This window comes from Oratosquilla oratoria, chromosome 14, assembly GCF_046742065.1.
Source record: "Oratosquilla oratoria isolate Oo_2021 chromosome 14, ASM4674206v1, whole genome shotgun sequence".
Classification (NCBI taxonomy): Eukaryota; Metazoa; Arthropoda; class Malacostraca; order Stomatopoda; family Squillidae; genus Oratosquilla; species Oratosquilla oratoria.
This window is the reverse complement of record NC_134790.1, coordinates 17,745,030-17,767,151: the sequence shown is the minus strand read 5'-3', so window position 1 is coordinate 17,767,151 and position 22,122 is coordinate 17,745,030. Positions and strand designations below refer to the sequence as shown.

The 22,122-nt window shown below is 38.9% G+C and overlaps 1 protein-coding gene across 1 annotated transcript in view; it reads left to right on the top strand.

The window, feature by feature from the left end:
• LOC143032751 (phospholipid-transporting ATPase ABCA3-like) overlaps window positions 1-22,122 on the top strand; it is a 166,921-nt gene that overhangs the window by 13,011 nt on the left and 131,788 nt on the right. Inside the window, exon 2 of the mRNA XM_076197727.1 lies at window positions 16,843-16,892. The gene's annotated coding sequence lies outside the window, so the exon portion shown is untranslated. The remainder of the gene's footprint in view (window positions 1-16,842; window positions 16,893-22,122) is intronic.

The following is a 22,122-nucleotide window of genomic DNA, read 5'->3' as shown; positions in this document are numbered from 1 at the left end:
TAAGCTAAGATTTATTATACAACATACGATTGTATGAAGTATAATATTGATAAATTTTTTATGCTTATTTTTTATTAAGACTTTTTTTTTTTATACCAAAATTGTCTAACAATTCTGGGGGATTATTTTGAAGGTTATTTGTAAGTTTAAGAAGAATTGGTCAATTGTCTTTATTCATTTCTGTTGGGCGTGATCTTAATTGACCTCCTTTCTTGATGCTTGACAAGTGTATTCAGAGGTAACAAGTTAACTGCAAAACCGGTTTGGTGTTTGTGGCGCTCCATCGACTAAACGGTAGGTATCGTGTGTAACAGAAAACGGTCGAATATCAAGGCTGACATTCAACCGACGTTTGGCGTGAAGCGTGTGACAGCATTTCGCCTTCTAGCCAGTGCTGTGGTGGACGATAAGGGTGTAATACACGTGATTACACTGTGGAACATTAGTGCCATTTTGGGGGGAATTTTCCACAAATTTGTGGGAGAATTTTGAAGAATTATATGTAGAATTTGAATAGTTATTAGTTGCAATGAACTTATTTGTGTATGTAATAATTCCTTTTTGTGGGAAAAATGTGGATATCCAGATTTCCTTGTGGGAATTTTGTGGAAAAAAATCTCATTTGTGGGAACTGGTATAGATCACAGTGGCAACTTTGCTGTGGAATTTCATCTCCAGCAACAGCATTCGTGCTATCAGCAATGTACACATTTTTAATTATTTTTCACGAGCGACTGTGTCGTTCGTATGCCATTGTGATCACATCGAGAATCTGTGATCGGTGACATTTTTTTTTTCTTTCTGAATAGTCTTCTAAAATGTTTTGATTCAGGAATTGTTCCCTTACGGACCATATAAGAGGAACATTTGTCACATTTGACGTCATCCAGTGACGTCACGGTTGCGTCATAGTGGGGCTGCGCAGATGTAAGCAGGTGTCTGATGCATCACAGATGTTTCACCAGTTCTGGCAGTTGGATCGTTATCGAAAGCGACAAAGTTATAGAGTACAGGGTTTCATGTATGTATGTATGTATGTATATATATATATATATATGTGTGTGTGTGTGTGTGTGTGTATTGCCGCAATAGCTCCTATTTAATATGGGACACATGTTTTCTTTTTCAGATGCCATCGTCGTTAAGTCATATTGTTCTATATGAAATTGTACTTTTCCCGGAAATTTTGTTATCATTTTGTGCACGTAACGAAAATAATTGTGCAACGAAAGAAATTAACGTGCATTCCAGTGTTCAGTTAAGTCGCTATTATATATATATATATATATAGTATATATGCGTGTGTTTGTACCAGTTGTCGCTTTTTAATCGACATTTTAGCCATTTCATTTAAGTTTCATGTATTCACCTCGTATGAGTGTGTGTGTGTGTGCATGTTATATGTTTGTGTGTTACGTATGTCACTATGGTTACGATAACAATTAGGAAGATGTTATACCAGGTCATGTTAACCGTAGCTGACCTAAGATGGTGAACTGGCGAATTTTCATCTATGCTCACTCGCCTTTTTTTTTCATATGAACGTATATCTTCTTATGTATGTGTGCATGCATGTAATGTATACATGTGTACTTGACGTTGGGATGTATGTGTACATACATGTACACTAGATACGACGAGAAACACAATTTAGTCTTCAGTGATCACATTTCAGGCAAAAATCTTAATAGGATCCATAATTACGGTTGAGATATTGAGCTGTTTTTACATTGTTCTTTCGCTATATCCTCGGAAACTTTGCCTCCATATTCCTCTTTGCCCCTGTTTCTACTCCTAATCTCAGTACAGACAGGTACTAAAGCACCTGTACCCTTCTTGTTGACCCCTTTCTTTTCACCATTAGGATTGGGGGATTGGGACCGGAAGAATGGAAACAAGTTCATATTGTCGACAACAGAGGGTGCTAGTTGTCCGCAAACGTCTGCTGTTGTGGGGAGATCGCAGAGAAAATATTGAATTTTTCTTTTTGTCAAATGATTAAAATTGTGTGGCGTTGGCAATGCCACTCCTATTGGAAATAGGTTTTAATTATTTGGTTTGGGCTTCCTCCAGTTGAGTCAGGTCGGTTTGTGTTGGCCTGAAGGGAATTCATAAAGACGACAGCGTTTCTCTCTCTCTCTCTCTCTCTCTCTCTTTAATCAACTGGATAATTGCATACTTTGCTCAAATTCTTCCAAAGTGGGCGAGTAACTACAGTTTTATTTGCCACGGAAATGTGATGTGACTTGTTGATATGCTCAGTTTTGTGGTATATCTGTTATTTGTAGGAATGTACATTGCGGGCTTTCATTGTTGTTCCAGATTCAGGTTTACATTAATCCATACTGTGAAGAGTGCAACTGGCGTTCCTTCCTTTACCTTCCTCTCCCCCCCCCTCTTCTCCATTTCTCATGCCAGATTCCCTTCTCTACCTCCTCCTCTTCCTCCTCCTCCTTCTCTTCCTCTACATTTTCTCTCGTTTCCACCCCTGTTCCACTTCAGTATCTCAAGATTCTTAGGATACATTTGCCATGTGCCCAATGTGCAGTGTGTCAATTTTTGTGAAAAATCGGCGACAGTAATAATAATAATAATAAATGATGATGATAACAATGATAATAACTAATGAATGATAATGATAACAATAATAATAGTAGTTATGATGATAATGATGACAGTATTATAATAATAATAATTATAATAATGTCCAATAGTCCAGTGACGTCAGACCGCCTACAAACGCACGTTTTACCTCTTTTATTTATATTTTTCTTCAAGTAGGACCTGACGAAGCTAAAGGGCACACGCTCTTGTTTTACCTTCGATTTAATTGCCTCCCAAATCTCAGATTTAACAACCAGGTTTTGAGAATGCGGTGACGCCACATCATCAGTGCCTGGATGATGCAGGAAAGGTCATCATATTAAGACAGCAGGTCAGGACTCGTAGTAATGAATCTAAATTAGACAAATAAAGGTTTAAGAAGGAAGTGGGCAAGAACTGGTTTAGCCACAGAGTGGTTAACGAATGGAATAGACTTAGTAATCATGTAGCGAGCGCTGAAACAATTTTGTTGATTTAAGAGAAGATGAGAACTTTATGGATAGGGATGACAGGTGGTAATGGACATGGAACTGCCTAGTGTAGGCCCTATGGTCTCTTGCGGATCTCCTCCATTCTTATGTTGAAGAATGTTTATCAGGGATGACGGCGCGTTCCAGGGTGCCATCTTTGTCAGAAAGAAGAATCGCGAAGACGTGACGCTTCCAGGATGGAATCCAGAGGTCGATTGGGGTCGCATGGAGCCCCGGACTGGAATCCAGATGGGTCCCCCAGACCTCCGTCATCTGATAAGGTCTATCGAAAGAATCGTCATGCGAGGAGGTAGACTATTAATACCTTTTGCTTGTTAAAGTTTTATCACGTGCGGAGGCGTGGTACGCAAATCTCTTGGGATGAATAGGAAGACCCCCTGTATGGAGGCGGGGTGTCACTCAAGCCGAGGGATGGTTAAGAAGGATGAGGTGTTGGTGGTGGTGAACGAAGAGAGCATTTTGGGGCCTGTGGATGAGGAAATTACCTAACTTTGGAGATTAGGAACGCCTGAGTGAAGTCTAGTAAGCCCCACCTTGATCCACCGCTGGTGACACGACCTCGCATGACCTGTGAGGTCAAAGTGAACTACCAAGATGATATGAAATGTCAAGGTCATTTGATGTCTTAGAAAAGTTGACCCATGCAAGAGCAATCCTTATCAATGCTAAGGAGATGAGGAGCGCACACCAGGAGTCGCGTAGCTGTAGCAGACGCCGTCACCCTTGTCCTATGAGATTAGACTGCTGGGAATCGGAGAGGAGTGCGGGATTTGAACCCATAATGAAGCGAATACGAGACCAGCACGCTTCCGATTACGCCACCAGCTGTGAATTTTTCCTCGTTAGCGGAAGGAATCAATAGCGCGCCATAAGAGCATGTTTGGTGTGTGTGAGACGACCTGTATTGAGTTTGACTCGTCGGAATGGTATACTGTGTCATGACGCGGTACCATGTAGGGATAATGGTATGGTATGATTTGATTCCAGAGTAGTTTGTCGCACATGAGTGACATGGTATGTCATGTTGGTATTACGTCGTATGCTATTCCAATTGTATGGCACAGGAAGGTGGTAGGGTATATCACGTGCGTGTGTGTGTGACGTGACGTGGTAGAGGTATGCGACACTCGTACGTGTCATATGACACCTCTGCTTCGCACAGGGTGTCAGATAACGTGTATGGTGAGGTAGGGCCTTGGGTCATGTGTCATATGGCGTATTGCCATGTTCAGTGAATTTATATTTCATCATATTTCCAAGAGCGGCAGAAAGGCGAAAACAAAAAAGAATAATTAAAAATTCGTCTACGATGACTCAAAGTTAATTAACTCGAAGCCGAGCGGTTGAAATTTTCCTTTTGTGAAAGAGTCGAAGTTAGGTAAATGTCGAAGGTAAGGACCACGCGAGAGAGATTCGCGGAAGAAAGGAGGAAAAAGCAGAGAAGTTGGCTCTGGCAGAAGCCGTTTGAAAAGATGAAGTTTCTTGTGTTTTTCTAAGAACGGAAGGGATATATTCACTACTTTCAGAACAAGAGCAGCCGACAAAATACCTACAGAACAGAGAGTTGGATTGTTTCAGCGGGTAGAGAGAGCCTGAAGATTATCGCTGAAGAAAGATGCGTTAGTAAGACGGGAAGTGTTAGAGTCCATCTTGCTCAGAGACAGTTGAGCGACGTGTCACCCCAAATATGAGATCCGCGCTGTATACAATATGTTTTAACGTGACAAACTCCCCCCTATCAGAAGGCTAGGACGGTGCCCCTCACAGAAGACTTTGTAGCGTTGAACCATGCCCCAGGTTCAACTTCTCCAGCGGCAGGATTCGAACCGCCATCCTCTCGACTCACGCCGCAAGTAACAACGCCCTGTCCCGCTCAGCCAGGGAAATTCCTGATTACGAATTAGTATAATGTTTGAGACCGTGGAGAACACCCATTCTTGGACATCAGGGAAATTAATATTCCATCTGACCTTATTAGCGTAATACTCACATTGACGTACAATGATTAAAGTGTCAGAAAGAAGAGAAGTGTCGTTGAAGAAGAGAAGAGAGAGCGGTAGAAGGCTGTGTCAAATAGAGAGGTAGATACGTTGGATCTTGGTAGCATAACAACACGTCAGGTTTCCTCTGCCTCGGGCTGATAAAGTGTCTTATAATTAATGTAGGCTTTGATACGGTAACATATTTATTAGGTTTCAATGCAGGTAAATCTTGGGAGATTTAATTCAGTTGGAAGGGAGACTGATCGAAGAAGTACTTTCTTCCATACCGTCTGGTCTTTGTCACAATGAATGAAAATGTAAACAGACAAATGAATAAGTAAATAAACAAATAATTAAAGAGAACAACAAAATGGGTAACCTTTGAGAAAAAGGTTCAGTTTTGGAATCGTCACAGTGTATGACAGTAAGCTGTGTGGAGTCTTCTCAAATACTTGTTCTACATCTGACAACTTGAGTCTTCGGTAATGAACAATTCCTGTCACTTAGAATCGTGCCAATGTCACGGGGACTAGTATTGAGTGCGTCCGAATGTAGTTATTGTCCTAGGTTTCGTTCGTCGGTTGTTTTAAGTCTACCAGTTTATTTTATATTATTTGTTTGTTTGTTTATTATAATTATTTGTCTCTTGATTATTATTTACTTGATTTTCATTTATTATTAGTTATCTGTCAATTTATTATTATTTGCTATTTTCTTGTCTGTTTATTATTCAACTATATGCATTTGTTTATTTTATCTTTTATCATTTATATTATTATAATTTATATTTATTTTAGTTATCATTATAATAATTTTTCGCATCCTACCTAGTTATGGACCAAAAGGTCTCCAGTCGGCATGCTCTGCCTTTGTAATCCTTTGTAATGCCATTGCCTTTGGAACTCGTCGTGAGTTCTGTTGTGGACACTTTGAGACGTTCAGAGTATCCTAATCGTGGCCAGGGTGGTGGCATATCATAAGAACTAGGATTCATTCATGTGCAAGTAGAACAGTGATTTAATATATCTAGACTTTGCTGAGATTTAATATATCTAGACTTTGCAAGATTTAATATATCTAGACTTTGCAAAAGCTTTTGATACCGTCCCACACGAAAGACTACTTACTAAATTAGCTTTGCATGGAATAAGTGGTAGCCTATTAGGTTGGACTAGTAATTGGTTGAAAGGTCGAAAACAGAGAGTTGTTTTAAATGGAAAAACTTCTGGATGGAAAAATGTTGCAAGTGGAGTTCCTCAGGGTTCCGTTCTTGGGCCACTTCTATTCATAGTATATATAAATGATATAGACAATGGACTAAAATCTACTGTTTCCAAATTTGCTGATGATACAAAACTGTGCGGAGTGGCAAATGATCACTCAAACCAATTAGATATTCAAGAAGATTTAGATCAATTACAGCAATGGTCTGAAAAGTGGCTAATGAAATTTAACACAAGTAAATGCAAGGTAATGCACATAGGTAAAAATAACAGTAAGTACGATTACAAGTTATTTGGAAATTCGTTAACAAAAGTGGATAGTGAAAAAGATCTCGGCGTAATTATCAGTAACGACCTCAAATCATCCAAGCAGTGTATTTCAGCCTCTGAGAAAGCAAATAAGATTCTGGGATTGATTGCGCGATCTTTTGATTTCAAAAGTCCATCACTCATTAACAAGCTATATAAATCGTTAGTTCGTCCACATTTGGAATATGCTGTTTCCGTATGGTCACCGAATCTCATTAAAGACATTGACAGACTGGAAAAGGTACAACGGCGAGCCACAAAACTGATTCCAAATATCAAAAATAAATCATACGAAAATCGACTTAAGCACATAAATCTGTTTTCCCTAAAAAAGCGTAGACTCAGAGGTGACTTGATACAGGTCTTTAAGATTTTAAAGGGAATTGACAACATCAAAAGTGACCAAATTTTCACATTGAATGAGAATCAGACAAGAAACAATGGTCTCAAACTGTCCGGAAATAGATTCAATTTGGAAGTAGGTAGAAACAACTTTGCCAACCGTGTAGTTAATGAATGGAATAAACTTCCTGCACAGGTAGTGCAATGTAGTTCAGTTCGAAGCTTTAAGAATCATTTAGATAAATACCTAAGTAAGATGCTGTAATTATTATAATTTATGTTATATTATTTGTTTTTGTTTTGTTATAATTTGTCTGTCTGATTTTCATTTATTATTAGTTATATGTCAATTTATTATCATTTACTATTTACCTGTTTGTTTGTTATTCAACTATACCAATGCATTTATTTATGTATTTTAATTGTTATTTACATTGTTATAGTTTTAATTTATTATTAATATGATTTTTATTTTTTTTTTTTTTTTTTTTTTTTTTTTTTTTTTTTTTTTTTTTTTTTTTTTTTTTTTTTTTTTTTTTTCATCCGACCTAGATATGGATCAAAAGGTCTCCTGTCGGCATGCTTTGCCTTTGTAATCCTTTGTAAATGAAACAAGTGAAGGTCAGCAAGATTTTAGGTCGGGAAGGATAGTAAAAGTGGACAGATAAAGATGTACAGGGTTTAGGGGTGGGAGAACGAAAGAGGAAATAAAAATATTGGAAAGTTGATTGATTGCTCACGTCAATTTGGTATTTGGAGCCGTATCAATTGTTACTGTTTCATAAGTTTCTGCATCAGTAAACACATTTGTTTTATAGCTTCTTTTTTTTTTTTTTCTTTTAATGGCACTGTTTTGAAGTTTTACAACCCTCCGTTGTTGAATAATTATTTATTATTCCTGTATCGTTCTCGAAGGGATAGACCGACGGTCCTGCAGTAATGCAGTGTATTTTCAAGACTGAAACACACACACACTCAAAGTTTTCTCAGTTTCACTCTTCGCAAGACATCTTTATCGTTAAAGACTTCTCAGTGTATCGGCATCAACCATACTACCCCCTCAGTGTCACAAACCTTTCAGTATCATCCACAGACCTTCCACTCCTCTCTTTGGAATCATCAGTGTCACAAGCAAACCTCTTTATCATGACAAATGTGTCCTTGTGACACCGAACCCCAACGCGCCCGTGGTCAGTGTCATCAACGTGTCTTGACCACCTTGTCAGGCTCCCTTGACATCACAGAAGTTTCCTTGTGTCGCCAGGGCCCTTGTGGTGAAGAAGGAGACGGGAGTCCCGAAGATGCAGGTCCTTGAAGGAGCAATTGGATCAAGTGGGAGTAATAACGAGAGCTGTCTTACGTGGTGTGTGTGTGTGATGGTGGAGGAGCTGGTGATGAGGAGGATAGTGGTAGTGAGAATGGTATTCAACACTATTCATTTCGTTGTATTCACTTCGTTAAGTGCTAGAGAACCTTAATATAACTTTTATTATTTTTTTCCATCGGCCTGGCTTCTGATGTACCAGTTTCCACTTCTAATGTTATTCTGAATATCGTATGGACATTTGACGTCACCATGTCGGTCGTTTTATTCAAATTATTATCATATGAGCTTGTACGACCATATCCAGAGTGGAGCTGATGTTGGGCTCCTCTATCTACCATGCGTGATGGTGGTAGTGGTAGCATACTGGTGGTGGTGGTGGTGGTGATGTTAATGGTGGATACAGTGTTGATGCTGTCACAGTTTCTGTCTAAGCAAAGATGGTGATGATTTTGTAAGTGCGTGGTGTAATGTTGATGTCTGTGGTGGTAACGGCGGTGATAGAAATGATGAAATTCGAAGACAACATCAAAGAAAAAAGAAAATACGAAGAGGGTGAAGAAAGAGAGGAAGGGAGGAAGGAAATTAGGAAGGTTGAGTGGTTGTGGAAACGATCATTTTGATGAGGCCGAGACACGGAAATGGCTGTCGTCTCGGAGATGGGCGGGGGAGGGGAAGGGAGAGAGGGGGAGGGGAACAGCACTTTGGATGTATCAACAGAGCCTAAGCGTAGAGACCTTATTTCCAGCTACATAAAGTCGCCAGGCATTTTAGTAAGAATAAATAAAATAAATTAACAATAGATAAATAAATGAATAAGTAAATTTATCAAATTAAAATTCCTCAAACCTGAAAAAATATGTATATTCTCTTTTGTTCCGAAGTCTATTTGCTTGTCAAAGGAAATAATCTCGTTGAAAAGAGAATGATCATAAATTATGTATCAATAGGGTTGTTGTAGTAGATTAGATGCAAGATTAAAAACTTCCAAAACAAAAGCGCTTTCTATAGATAACGTTGTGGTCAAAACAAGATTTATTCAAGTGAGGGTCAGATCTTAATGTAAGAGGAATCAGATCCCATTCAAATCGGGTTCAACACCAACTGAATAGAATCATGTAAAGTTTACCTTAAATAATCATAAGTACAAATGCTGTACTGGTTTTAAAGTAAAATAATTTGTTTCATTTTACCCTTGCAACAACATGCGCAACGTACTTGCATGTTTAGTTTAAAGGTTTTCCTTGTTTGAACTTGAAATCGTAATTTCTCAAGGTCACAGTTACTCAGTAATGACACTGCATTTTCAAAAACTGAGAAATAGAAGGAATTTTCTCTTGGTGATACTAATAATCATCTTTACATCCCCAACCCAACCCTTCTAATGAAAGCTTCTTGTTTGTAGCGTTTAAATTTTTATACAAATAAGTAAATAATTAAATAAACATAAGATAAAATCAGGTAAGTCAGATACGATAAACTTGTAAAATTGTTTTAACTTTGTGACTACGTTTGTTTGTTTTCCAAGTGGGTGAATATGAACGTTAACACAATTTTACGGGCTAAGATTGGAGTTACCGTTTGTGTTTTATTTGTTGGGTTGGGTTGGCAAGAATGAGGAAGATATCAGGCCTACCAACAGAAAATCTCTTGTTATCTCGTAATCTAAAGTGTTCAGTTTCGTTGTTGAATAACTACATATTCTTTAGTCCTGGGAAATGGAGGAAAATGTTAATCTTTCAGTTCGCCTGAATAAAATCGTCTGGCTCAAGAATTAATCGAGACAGTTTTGGTGTTTTCATTTTCAAAGATGACCCTTAGCTGAATAAAACCGTTAAGAATTATTGAATATCAGTGAAGAGTGGCATTCCATCCATACACAGATGAACATGCATATCGTCGTAGCAATCACGCTATTACAAACTCCAAGTGTTATGATGCAAAGTCTACAGTAGGTATACAGTCTGTTCTCGTGAAGGAAGGTTGGTGACGTCATGTCGCTCAGTAAACAGAATGTTGGCGGGAAAAGTGACGTCATGTCGACGATATTTACAGCAACGCCGCTGTGATTATCCCAGTCAATTTTGTTTATCTGAATACTCTTAGCGACAGCACAGCTCCTGTTATACAACGTATATTTATATAAATTCGACTAAATTGAGTGTTCTTACGATCTCTAAGGCAAGTGATGCTTCATCCTTATGCTTTCGATAACCAAATTGGCCGCCTGGGCACTCCACTGTGTAATCGGTACCCCCCTCCTCGTCGTCTCCCGTGCAATGTATACCCCCACCCCCACGTTCGCGTTCCTCTGTGAAATTATCACTCCACTCCTGTGGAGCCATTGTTTCACAACCTGAAGAACACGGCATGGGGTTTTTGTTTATATTTTAAGCAATAGATTTTCTTTCGTAGCACCTTTTGAATACAGAAAAATTTTAGCTTTTAAAATGAGGAACATACGCATATACATAGTTATACGTTTACAGTCAGCTGTAATAAAATTAATGGCATTACGTGAGTGAGAATTCACGATAGATCATTTAAACCAAACTTAAAATTACAATTTTCCTCTCATCCCTTCTCACACTCAAAAAAATAGTTAAAATCCTATTGTCTAAAAGGTGTAACAAATTTTAAACATGCAAGTCGACGAATAACGATATAGATAACGACGTAAATCTGTATAGAGGATCTATATTGTATTACATGTGGTGCAGATGGGATCCTGAGAAAGAACAGGTGATTTTAATCAACTGGGGGCAAACCCTACGAGGTTCGTCATCAGGATCCATCCCTTGAGATTGTAAAAAAAAAAGAGAAAGAAAACTGAGAGGCAGGACTGTATTTCAAATTACAGTATTTACATTCGTAAATTTTTGTTATGCACAGATTGTTTTGTTTTACATGTTTAATGACTCCAAACAATATATATATATATATATTTATATATGTATGTATATATATACATATATATATGATTTTTATTATTTAAGTACGAATGATGATTACAGAAACAATTTAGATTTTGCAGATTATTATTTTACATTGTACACTGAGGTTTACTGCAAAAATAGACAAACAAATGAATAGATAAATGAACTAATAAACCCGGGCGATATACATAACAAAATCTGTTAAATATGTCACTCTGCATCGTTCAATTTTCACAAAACAACGTCGCTTTGATTTTGTGTCAGTTACTGATATTATTTTGATGATTATTATTTTTATCATCATTATTATTGTTATTATTATTATTGAAATACTACGCTTGCACATTCGAAACAGTTGCAAAATCATTGCAACATGGAAATATCTGGAATAAGTTTTGGCGTTCAATGCAGCCTATATTAATTCATATTTGTGGTAAGACATTTCTTTCATTAAACATTTTTTTTACAATATTTGAAAATACTGGTATAAACGGCTACATATGTCAATAATACATTTAGCGCCAAATCGATTTTATTTTGTCGTCTGCCAATTCAAGTGTTTGTTTACATTGATGAGCGGTCATGCTTGGCTTTTAAAGGGGTAACAATTTCGGTATAATTTCGATACAAATAATTATGAATCTCCTCGCTTCGAAAATGGATAGAATAGGTTAGCCGGCAGCCAAGATAGAAGGAAAAGTACCATCAATTAAGGAAGGGGATGGAATAAGAAATAATACAGTTCTGTTTGAAATATTCCTATAATTCATAAAGATTTCATTATGGGAATAAAATTATCCTTTCGTAAAATGCATCTGAGGATTACAAGTAACTGTTTCTGACGTCCAGAATTTTATTAGATTTTACAACTTGTCGTTTCGAATATCGAAGATTTCCTGATCTTAGAGAAATTCACAAACGGGGGGGGGGAGTGGACAATCGTGTGTTCACCGGGACTTTAGGTATTTATTTTGGTCGAGTGTCAGACTTTTTCTTTGGGGGGGGTACTTTTTGTCTTATTTCCAAAGCCTTTCTCTTACCCAAGGACGTGTACTTAAAAAAAAAAAAAAAAAAAAAAACCGCACACATACACACAGTCACACTCGCTGGTACATGTGCACCTCAGAACCAGAAGCATAATGTTACATGTTACTCTCAGTGCATGTGTACCTACAAACCACGAGTTTCCACACATCCGAAACAGTTGCGTCCAAAAGTCTTTCACGACTCCACTGAGTAATTTCAAAAATTCTTGCCCACAACAGGAAATATTTGTTTATTTGGAAGAGAAAGCTTCAATTGTGAAATAAATATGGCATAGGAAACGTATGTTAAATGAACAACAATTGTTATATTTTGTTGGTTAAAAAAGTATAGCGTGGATGAAGAGTTTTGGCAAAGGCTGTAGGTATGTACTGGCCTCAGCACGTTTGGATGACACTGGCTGTCGTCAGACGATTTTATTTTGTCTAGGATTTTTTTCTTATAGTTGCTCCAACTGATAGTTTATGATAGTTTCTTATAGTTTGAAGCGTTTTATTTTTTTCATCTATTTATCTTTTCTTTATCTTACTGCGATTTGCATTCTTCATAAGACCTTGCTGACACATTCAAGTTATGATGAAAAACAATTTTTTTTTTCGTGTGTACTCGGTAGGTTCTCGTTTTGGCACGTTTGTCATAAATTTTTTGTTAGTTCAGACATTCAAATATGAAAGAATACAATGTTATTTTTAAAAGACTTAGTATCCTTTTTTTTATATATATACAAGAGTTTTTCGTTTTGAAACGCAAACAGTAGTACCAACTTTTGACTGTGGCCCTGCATCACTGTTTTTCAAGCCTTTCATATATCTATTTTATTTTATTCTTTATTTATATTGTATTTTATTTATCTATCTATTCTGTGTCTTTGTTTATTTAATTTTGCTTATATATGTTTTTAACCGACATTGTTGCCACGTAGTTCAAATTTGTTTCAAATCATCGTTCAGTCGGCACACAACTCGTATTTTTTCTATTTAACGTTTTTATATTTAATTATATTTGTATTCATTTATCTATTTACTATTCATTAATTTATTTACTCATTTATTCACTCGTTTATTTATTTGTTGACTTGAAATAGTATCGTTGCTAGAACCAAATGAATAAATGTATTAGTTACTGAAATAAAAGATACATCAATAGATGAATAAATGAAAAAATTCCATAATCACCCATCTCGTTGTTTTAATTTAGTCTTTTTAATGTGGCTGCCGCCATGTGATTTTATTGAGCTGAGAGAGAACTCGCATCCATCCTCACCTTGTCAACCCTGTGACGTCATCAACCTTTCGGTTAAGAACATAAGAACATAAGAAATAAAGGAGACTGCAAAAGACCATAAGGCCTACACTAGGCAGCTCCGTATCCATCACCACCTGTCGTCCCCATCCATAAAGTTGTCTAATCGTTTTTTAAAACAACTGATAGTTTCAGCGCTTACTACGTGGTTACTAAGTTTATTCCATTCATCGACCACCCTATTTGTAAACCAATTCTTGCCTATTTCCTTCTTAAATCTAAATTTGTCCAGTTTATACCCATTACTGCGAGTCCTGCCCTGTTGTTTTATTATGATGACCTTGTTTGCATCACCCTTGTTATAGCCTTTGATCCACTTGAACACTTCTATTAGATCACCCCGCACTCTGCGTCTTTCCAGAGAGTGTAAGTTTAGGTGCCTAAGCCTCTCTTCGTAAGGCAAATTTCCGAGTCATTTTGGTCATTCCTCTCTGTACTGATTCTAGTGAATTTATGTCCATTTTGTAGGACGGGGACCAAAACTGTACCGCATAGTCAAGGATGGGTCTAACTATCGCTAGAGTTTAATAATTACCTCTGCACTTCTATTTGTTACCGTCCTAGCAATGAAGCCTAATGCTCTGTTTGCTTTATTTCTGGCACGATAAGGGATAGGGCTTGGGGGATACATTGGCTTAATAAAATCGCCTGGCGTTAGGAAAGCGCAGACAAGTCGTGAATTTTAGAGAGAGTGGTGTATATGTTGTATCCTCCTCCCCCTCCCCCTACACTCCTCCCTAAAGTCGTGCGTTGGTATGTATTTTGTAAACAGCTTTCGTAACGGAAATCCGGGCAGAACGTATTTGTTACTCGTGTGTTTATGAAATGCACACAATAGCGAGCGTAATTTTGGTAAAAAGAGAAAAGCTGAAGAATCGAATAAAAACGAAAAGAGTTTTAAAAACAAACCAAAAATGTCCCGAACAGTATACCTTTTTATTTATTCTATTGTATTTTAACAAAAGTCATGTAACTACAGTATGTTCAATTGAAGATCGAAGTTATATATATATATATATTTATATTTGTATATATATGTATATATATATATATATATATTTATATTTGTATATATATGTATATATATATATATATATATTTATATTTGTATATATATGTATATATATATATATATATATATATATATACACATATATATAAGTGCTTTCCACCCACGTCCCTGAAATATAAAAGGTGTCGAGATTTCATTAATTTAATTTACGAAAATAAAACGTTAATAGGAATGAGACGACGGACACACACGCGCGCACACACACACAAACACCCACGCGCACACATGCACACGCACACACACACACAAAGATCAAAAGAAGCAAGGGAGTAAAAAACCTGTATTCACCGAGAAGAGAATCCTTCGAAGCAGCTATACACGCAAGACCTCGACTGAGACAACGAGAGACATTGGGAGAGGCGCCCCTGAGGATCACTCGAGAGCTATTTGTAGAGACGCCCTTGGGCGAAGATGGCGATGGTGCCCTCGGCAATGGCGAAGGAGGAGATGAAGAGACGTCAGGTATATAAGCTTAGCTCTACGCCTAACCTCGTTGACGTCAAGAGCAGTGGGACGAGAGTTGCGTAAGACTTGGGTATCAAATGATGAGGAGGGTGGGGGAGGGGGAGGGGGAGTATGAAGAGGAATGTCAGGGGTTAGGGGGGGATTTAAGGGGGTTGGGGCCAGGAGTGAGAAGAAGGAGGAGGAAGAGAAAAGATTATTGTTTTTGTTATGTCTTTCGTGAGGATGAGAAGAGAATATTAACTTGATTTTTTTTTATGCCTTACGTTGTGTGCCAATGCCCTATGAAGAATTCTGAGCGAGGTTAGAGGCTTCTGACACAAAGGTCTATCATCCGAGTCTGTAAACTTTCTGGAAGTGTCTTTTTCATTTTTATATCTTATTGTGTTTTTATATTTCGTTCCAACAGCGGGAAATCGTACACAATACATTATCCCCATTTTTCCTTTTCTTTTCAGTTGCATGAAATTGGCCGTCCTTGACTTGAACGACACACATACATTTTGGCAAAGAGCCAAGGAGGGAGGGGGAGAGGGCGAGCCCCCCATTTACCCAGTGGTCCCCCTATGACCTGAATTAAACAACGTTGTCATCAGTCAGTATGAAATCATTAAAAGTAACACTGTATGTTGATGGGTTGATGAATTTCAATTAAACCCTTTTGTTTTTATCATGTTGTTCGCTAAATTATTTTATTCATTGTGTTTGACAACCGCTACTCCTTGGTTAGTTAAGGAGGTTAATGGATTAAATATTTACGTTTAGGCAAGGGAGTGTAGTGCGAACTACGACGTTTGAAGGTCAAAGAAATAAGGAAAGGGAGGGCATGTTTACGAAGATGCTGGTCTTTTTTGCCTCTAGAAAAAGTGAGGTAATTGGAAGTATGTTATGCATAATTTAGAAAACAAATTAGAGGGAAGAAAGTGGTTTAAGACGAACATTTTATTTGTTTGTTAAATATTTCGTCAGCTGTGATTTGAAAACTCAAGTAGCTAATATTGGCAGGGATGGTGATGATGGTTATGATGATGGTGATGACGTTCACTTTGATAGTGATAATGGTAATAGTGATGACAAAATAATGGTTTCTGATGACTTGCGAATTAAAAGAGTAACACTGGAAGATAGCATCATTACATTGGTGGCTGTATGCATGTAGGTATGGATTTGTGTACATATGGTTAACACGTATATACTTATACGAAAATTTGTAAACTAATGATACGAGTTGGTAATATCTTTTTCATTCAAAGTCATAATACAGAAATAGAAGTAGGTTTAGTATGTAGGTCTTCGCGGGTAATAGGGCGACAAACCAGAGAGGCGTCGCGTCGCACGACTCGCTGTGACGTCATTTCGTTGGCCGTTGTTTGTTTTTTAAATTTACTGTCATATTCATTCATTGCGCTGAAGACGAAGGAAATCAAGACGAATGTCGTGAGTGAGAAAGTATATCAGAGGTTGAGAATATATAATATATATATTTATATATATATATATATATATATATATATATATATATATATATATATATATACATAGACCAATTCCCAACCTAAACACACTTTGTTCCTACGAACTCCCTACATGACAAGCCTTTCAATCAATCAACACAAATAGATAATAATAGGTGATTATAAATTACAATAAAACGAAATGGCCAGAACAAGTGCACCAAGTGACAAGAACGACTGGTTGAACACCTTTTCTGATTCTGTTGTAGGATCTAATTGTTTATTTTCTTTTCCCAGGTATCTATGGCGTCGGGAGGCAGCTCATAGGGCTCACTGGCTAAGTGGCAGTAAGTAGTAACTCTGTTTATGTTATGCTGTTCGTGTTAACCTGTTTCCACCACATCAAGGTGTTCGGATTATCATTTAATTATTCATTACGAGTAGTAGTATTTTCATATTTGACAAAGTTTTTTAGTGTTTCTTTGTTAAATAATGAACACCTGGTGTTATTCTAACTAGTACATTACCCGTCTTTAGCCAGAATAAAACTATTTCGATTCCTTTGCAACGACGTAACGTCATGTCGGACGCGCTGAAACGCCATGAGGTCACGTCGTGTTCCAATGCAATAATAACATTTTCATGAATATAAATAATCTACTTCTCGCGTTCAAACGCTCTATGTCATCTTTTTCTTTTTATTTCTAAGGCCATCACCTGTGAATTAGGAACATTTTATTCAACGTGTTTGAAATAGTGACAGAGTTTATTTTCTTAATTTATTATTATTATTTTTCCGCATCCGACCTAGATATTCGCGTGCACTGTTCTCTTGAGAACCTCTGTGTGTACTGGGCAATTTTGGAAGGCTTCGGACAGACAGATAGACAGCTCTGTTGTTATAGTAAGAAATATAGGGTATTATATACTATAATCCTGGAAGAACCTTGAAATCTTTGTGTATACGGGAAAGAGAATTAGATTCTCCTTATCATCATGGAAACATGTTTACTCTGAGCTTATGTTTCGATAGATTCTAGGACGAGAGGATTAAGGAACCAGTTTCTAGCCGTATCAGTTGTCCTTGACTGAGCACACAACAGATGTACTTTAGGTGAGGTACGTCACTCAAGACTTTCTCTTTCACACATACACACACAAACACATACACATTGGTTCATATGAGCTACGAACTCTCATCCGGGAGGGTAATGTCTGTCTATCACGAGTTCAATACATGATCAAAGACCGTGGTAAATCATAAACACTGTCAGTAGTGACCATAATATTTTTGACTGTAACGAGTGATGTTCAGAAACTTATATATATATATATATATATATATATATATATATATATATATATATATATATATATATAAAAGACGGTGGAACTAGAAGACAGAGAAGGAAGATTCAGTCCTTAAATATGGAAAGACAGAGATGATTTATCTTCGCTTCTCTGTGTTTACGTAGTCAAGGTTCGGAATTTTTCCCTCTCCCGGCTGCTGTGTTGTTTTAACCTCAAGTCTTTTTTATTGATGTGTATTTACGGTTTCATTACTGTCCTGATGATGTCTCTTAGTAGACGAAACGTCGATTAAAAAGGAAAGATATCGAAGAACTGGTTTTTGGTCACCAACTTGAAGCGATATTTTCTCTTGAAGAAATTATAGACTTTAAGGAAAAGAAGGTTCACGATTGCAAAAATGTTGTGTTCGATTAATTGTGAAAAAGAATCGATCGGTGGCATCCAGAAGAAATTTGTGTAAAGACAGTTCCCGCTGTTCGGACGAGTGAACGTTCTCACCCAATGTTCTCGAAGTTCCTCCCGTCCTCTTCGAACTTCTTCAACACCGTGACGTCACTGGCTAGTGCCTGCCGATTCTAGTCAGCTGAGGGGCCGAGTCTGGACAGATCGATGGAGTTCCTTCTTCCCACTGTGTCCATATTATATATATATATATATATATATATAATATATATATATATATATATATATATATATATATATATACAGAAGGTACCCAACGGAAGTGCAAACCATTAAAAAAATCATTACTATTTTATTACAAAACCAAACCTAATGGAACTTATAAAGGTACGATTTGGCCGCGGTGCGTCAGAAGGGGCACGCTGCGACTTTAACACACATCTGCCTGTAATTCTTGGCCCTTGCCGCTTGATCCCCGCGTGACGCAAGGCCCCGCGTGTAAAAGCACTTCAGTTCTGACAAACTAATAAACGACGAACAACCTGCTAACATTCTTTCCTTTCACCATAACCCCCCTGGCTATAAAGATATACATTTTTTTCTTCAATAAATTGTTTATTTCACATTGAAATTTAATCATCCATGAACATTATGATTGCCACCATTTCCAACAAGAATGGTAACTCTTTCTCTACTCAGATACAAGTTTATGCCAAATATTGTCTATAATTGCATTGAAATCTAGTTGAATTTTCGTTTTATAGTATTATTACAGCCAGGCTGCGTCTCATAAACTTTGTATTTGATGAACCGCCAGAGAGAGAAAAATCACAGGGGATGAGGTCGGGTGATCGAGGAGGCCAGGGCATATTGGGAAATCCACGGCCCATTCATCGTCGTGGCAAAGTTTCATTAAGCCTTGCTTTAACATTTCTCCCCTAATGAGGTGGAGCACCATCTTGCATAAAGATGAGTGTAAGCCTGAGGGAATTGTCCTGTTGAGGAGCAAGGCTGGGACAACTTCCCTCGAAGAGTGGCAAGTGTCCACTGCCAAGGCTGACATCACATATCGTCATCGCTAACACAGATGCCACGATGACTAATAGAATCGCCTGAAGCCTGTCGGGATGTATGGGAAAGCTCTAACGGTGGTGGTTGAAAGTGATAAATTGATGATAGGGAACGAGGTGGGTGGAGGATAGAATAAGAAGAGTCTTGTCCATCTTGGTGTGATGGTAGTCATGATTGTGAAGGAGGAGGAATAGAAAGGAAGAAAGTGGAGGGGGAGGAAAATATGAAGGGGAAATGAGTGCAGTGAGGAAAAGGAGGATGAAAGATGTGTGATAATGAAAATGAGAGGAGGAGGAAGAGGAGGATTGTCCTGTAATGGAGGCAGAAGGGCATGGAGGTGAAATGAGGAGGTGTTGGAGAGGGATGGAGAATGGAGGATGCCTAACGAGGACATAGGGACGCATTGAGGGAGGGAAAAGAAGGGAGGAAGGGGTAGGGTGGGAGGAAGGTGTTAGAGAACTAAAAGTAAGAAGGAAGAAGGAGACGAAGAAAAGGAGAGAAAGGGTGAAAGGAGAAGAAATGTGGGAAATGAGGAAAGTGGGGAGGAGGAAGAGAGGGAGGGGGAAAAGGAATGGAAGGTGAGAGGAGGGAAGGTAGATTGGAAGGAGGAAGGGGAGAAGATGAGGGAAATTGAGAGAAATGTATGTAAAGAGGGAAGAAAAAGAGGAAGGGCAGAAAAAGGAGAGGGGAGATGAGAGAGGGAGTGGAGAGGGGGTTCAAACAGACCAAATTACCGGGTGAGCTTCTCTCAATTCCTTCAACATTGCGTCATTCTCTATAACTTTACTACGAGTAAATCGAACGCCAGGAGTCAATTATTGTCCCCTTAAAGACGTCGTGATCAACCATTTCGCTTTAATGACTCACTTCGTATGGTTTGGTCTGGTTGCCTCTCCGGAGGATCTCGCTCGGTGGAGAGCAGGGCTTGCCCGTGTAGAAGGTTCGAGAAGCAGAGGATTCGAGTCAGTTGAGGAACCGATTTAAACTGAATTCGAGTCTGTCTTTCTCTCCCTCTCTCTTTTTTTTTTTTTTTTTTTTTTACCAGACAGGATAGGGAAGAAGTTAGTTTTGGAATAATAAAAATTATAAAGGAAGTACAGTGGGTTAGTAAACAGGAGGACGATAGCTCTTGTATTTGATGAATTAAACTAGCCAGCCTATACACTATTCCTAAATGTGCAGGATCATTCAGTCTGATCTAAGGCTGTTTATTTGCCCCATCTAGTACCAAGATGTTCCGTTGTTAGGTTAAACAAAAAACCTAGAAGGTGCCTCACCGGTTTGTGGGTGTTCCGGGCAAGAAGGAAATACGAGGTACTCCCGAGGTTCCTTGAGATCCGGAAGGAGGGAAGAGATGGAACTCCAATGTCAGCGCCTGCAGGTCAGACTCTCTTTCCTTGGAGTGTGGGGGAGTGGGTGGGAGGATGACTCCCCGGCCTGAAGGGACTCCCACCCTCCACACACACACCCACTCCCTTCACTCTCTTTCCAAGGAGTGGAAGTTGGAGTTGGAGGGTGTGGAGATTTTTTGGTTCTTAGATCTGTGGAGCCGATGTGGCGGTGACCTTGGCTCCGGATGGAAGGATCTGGGCGGCGGGGAAGGAGGAGAGGAGGAGGAGGAGGAAGAAGAGGAGTAGACCGGGAGGAGTTGGAGAGCAGAAGAGAACGTTGGGGACGTGTTTGAGCTTGTGATAGAGGAGAGGGTCAAAGAGGAGGGGAAGGAGAAGGAGAGAAGAAGAGGAGGAGGAGGAGCAGGGAGAAGTATGATAAGGATGAAAAGGAGAGGGCGAAGATGATGATGAGGAGGAGGGAGAGGTAAGATGAGGGGTGCTAAAGTGAGGGTGAAGAAGAGGAGGAAGATGAATAGGAGTAGAGGGAGAGGAGGTGGAGGGAGAAATAAAGATGACGGAGGGGGGAAGGAGAAGAAGAGAATGCAGAAATGGAAGATGAAGAGGAGAAGGAAGAAAGGATGAGGGGGAGAAGCAGAGGGAGGAGGAAGAGGAAAGGGTGTGGGTGGAGAGAAGAGGAGGAGAATGCAGAGAAGGGAGAGGAACAGAAGTAGGAGGAGAGGAGGTGGAAGAGTGTGAAGATGAACTGGCAATACGATATGGAGGATGATTTGGCCGCTTGCAAATCAAAGACAAGCAAATTCTTGAACCTGGAATCTGACCATCATAACTTTATCGTCCCACTTTCGTTCATCTCCAAGTCCCCCCACCCCCTACCCCCCACCCTTAGTAGCGAAAAGGTTATGAAGGAGAAGGAGAATTAGATATTGGGAGGAGGGAAGGGGAGGGGAGTTGCGAAAGAGGTAAAGGGATTGGAAGCCAGGTCGGGGATGGGGGAATTAGGATGGGAGGCAAAGGAGTGAAGGAGATAGATGGGGAGAATTGGGGGAAAAAGCATATGATTACTAAAAAAAATGGAATATGTGAGAATGGGACATTAGCGTCGTTTGAGACGGTTTTAGAAATGTATATGGATGATGTTGTGACTGCATGAGGAGGAATGGGCGGAGGGGTGGGGGGGGGGTAGTATGTGTGAGTAAATTTTGACGCAGCCCGAAGGGATTTCTCCCCGTCCTCCCTTTATATGCAAAGGGGGACGGAGAGGGGGGTCGCCGATTAAATGAAGCGGCCTTGCTGTGGATGTACTGTGTCTTGCGACACTGCTTCTGACCCAGGGCGGTGGGCAGGGTTCAGGGATGACCCGTCATCCAGGAGGTGCTCAGATGAGAGGAAGGGTGGGAGGGGTGTGGAGTGTATTTTTAGGGATGAAATGGGTGGGAGTGTT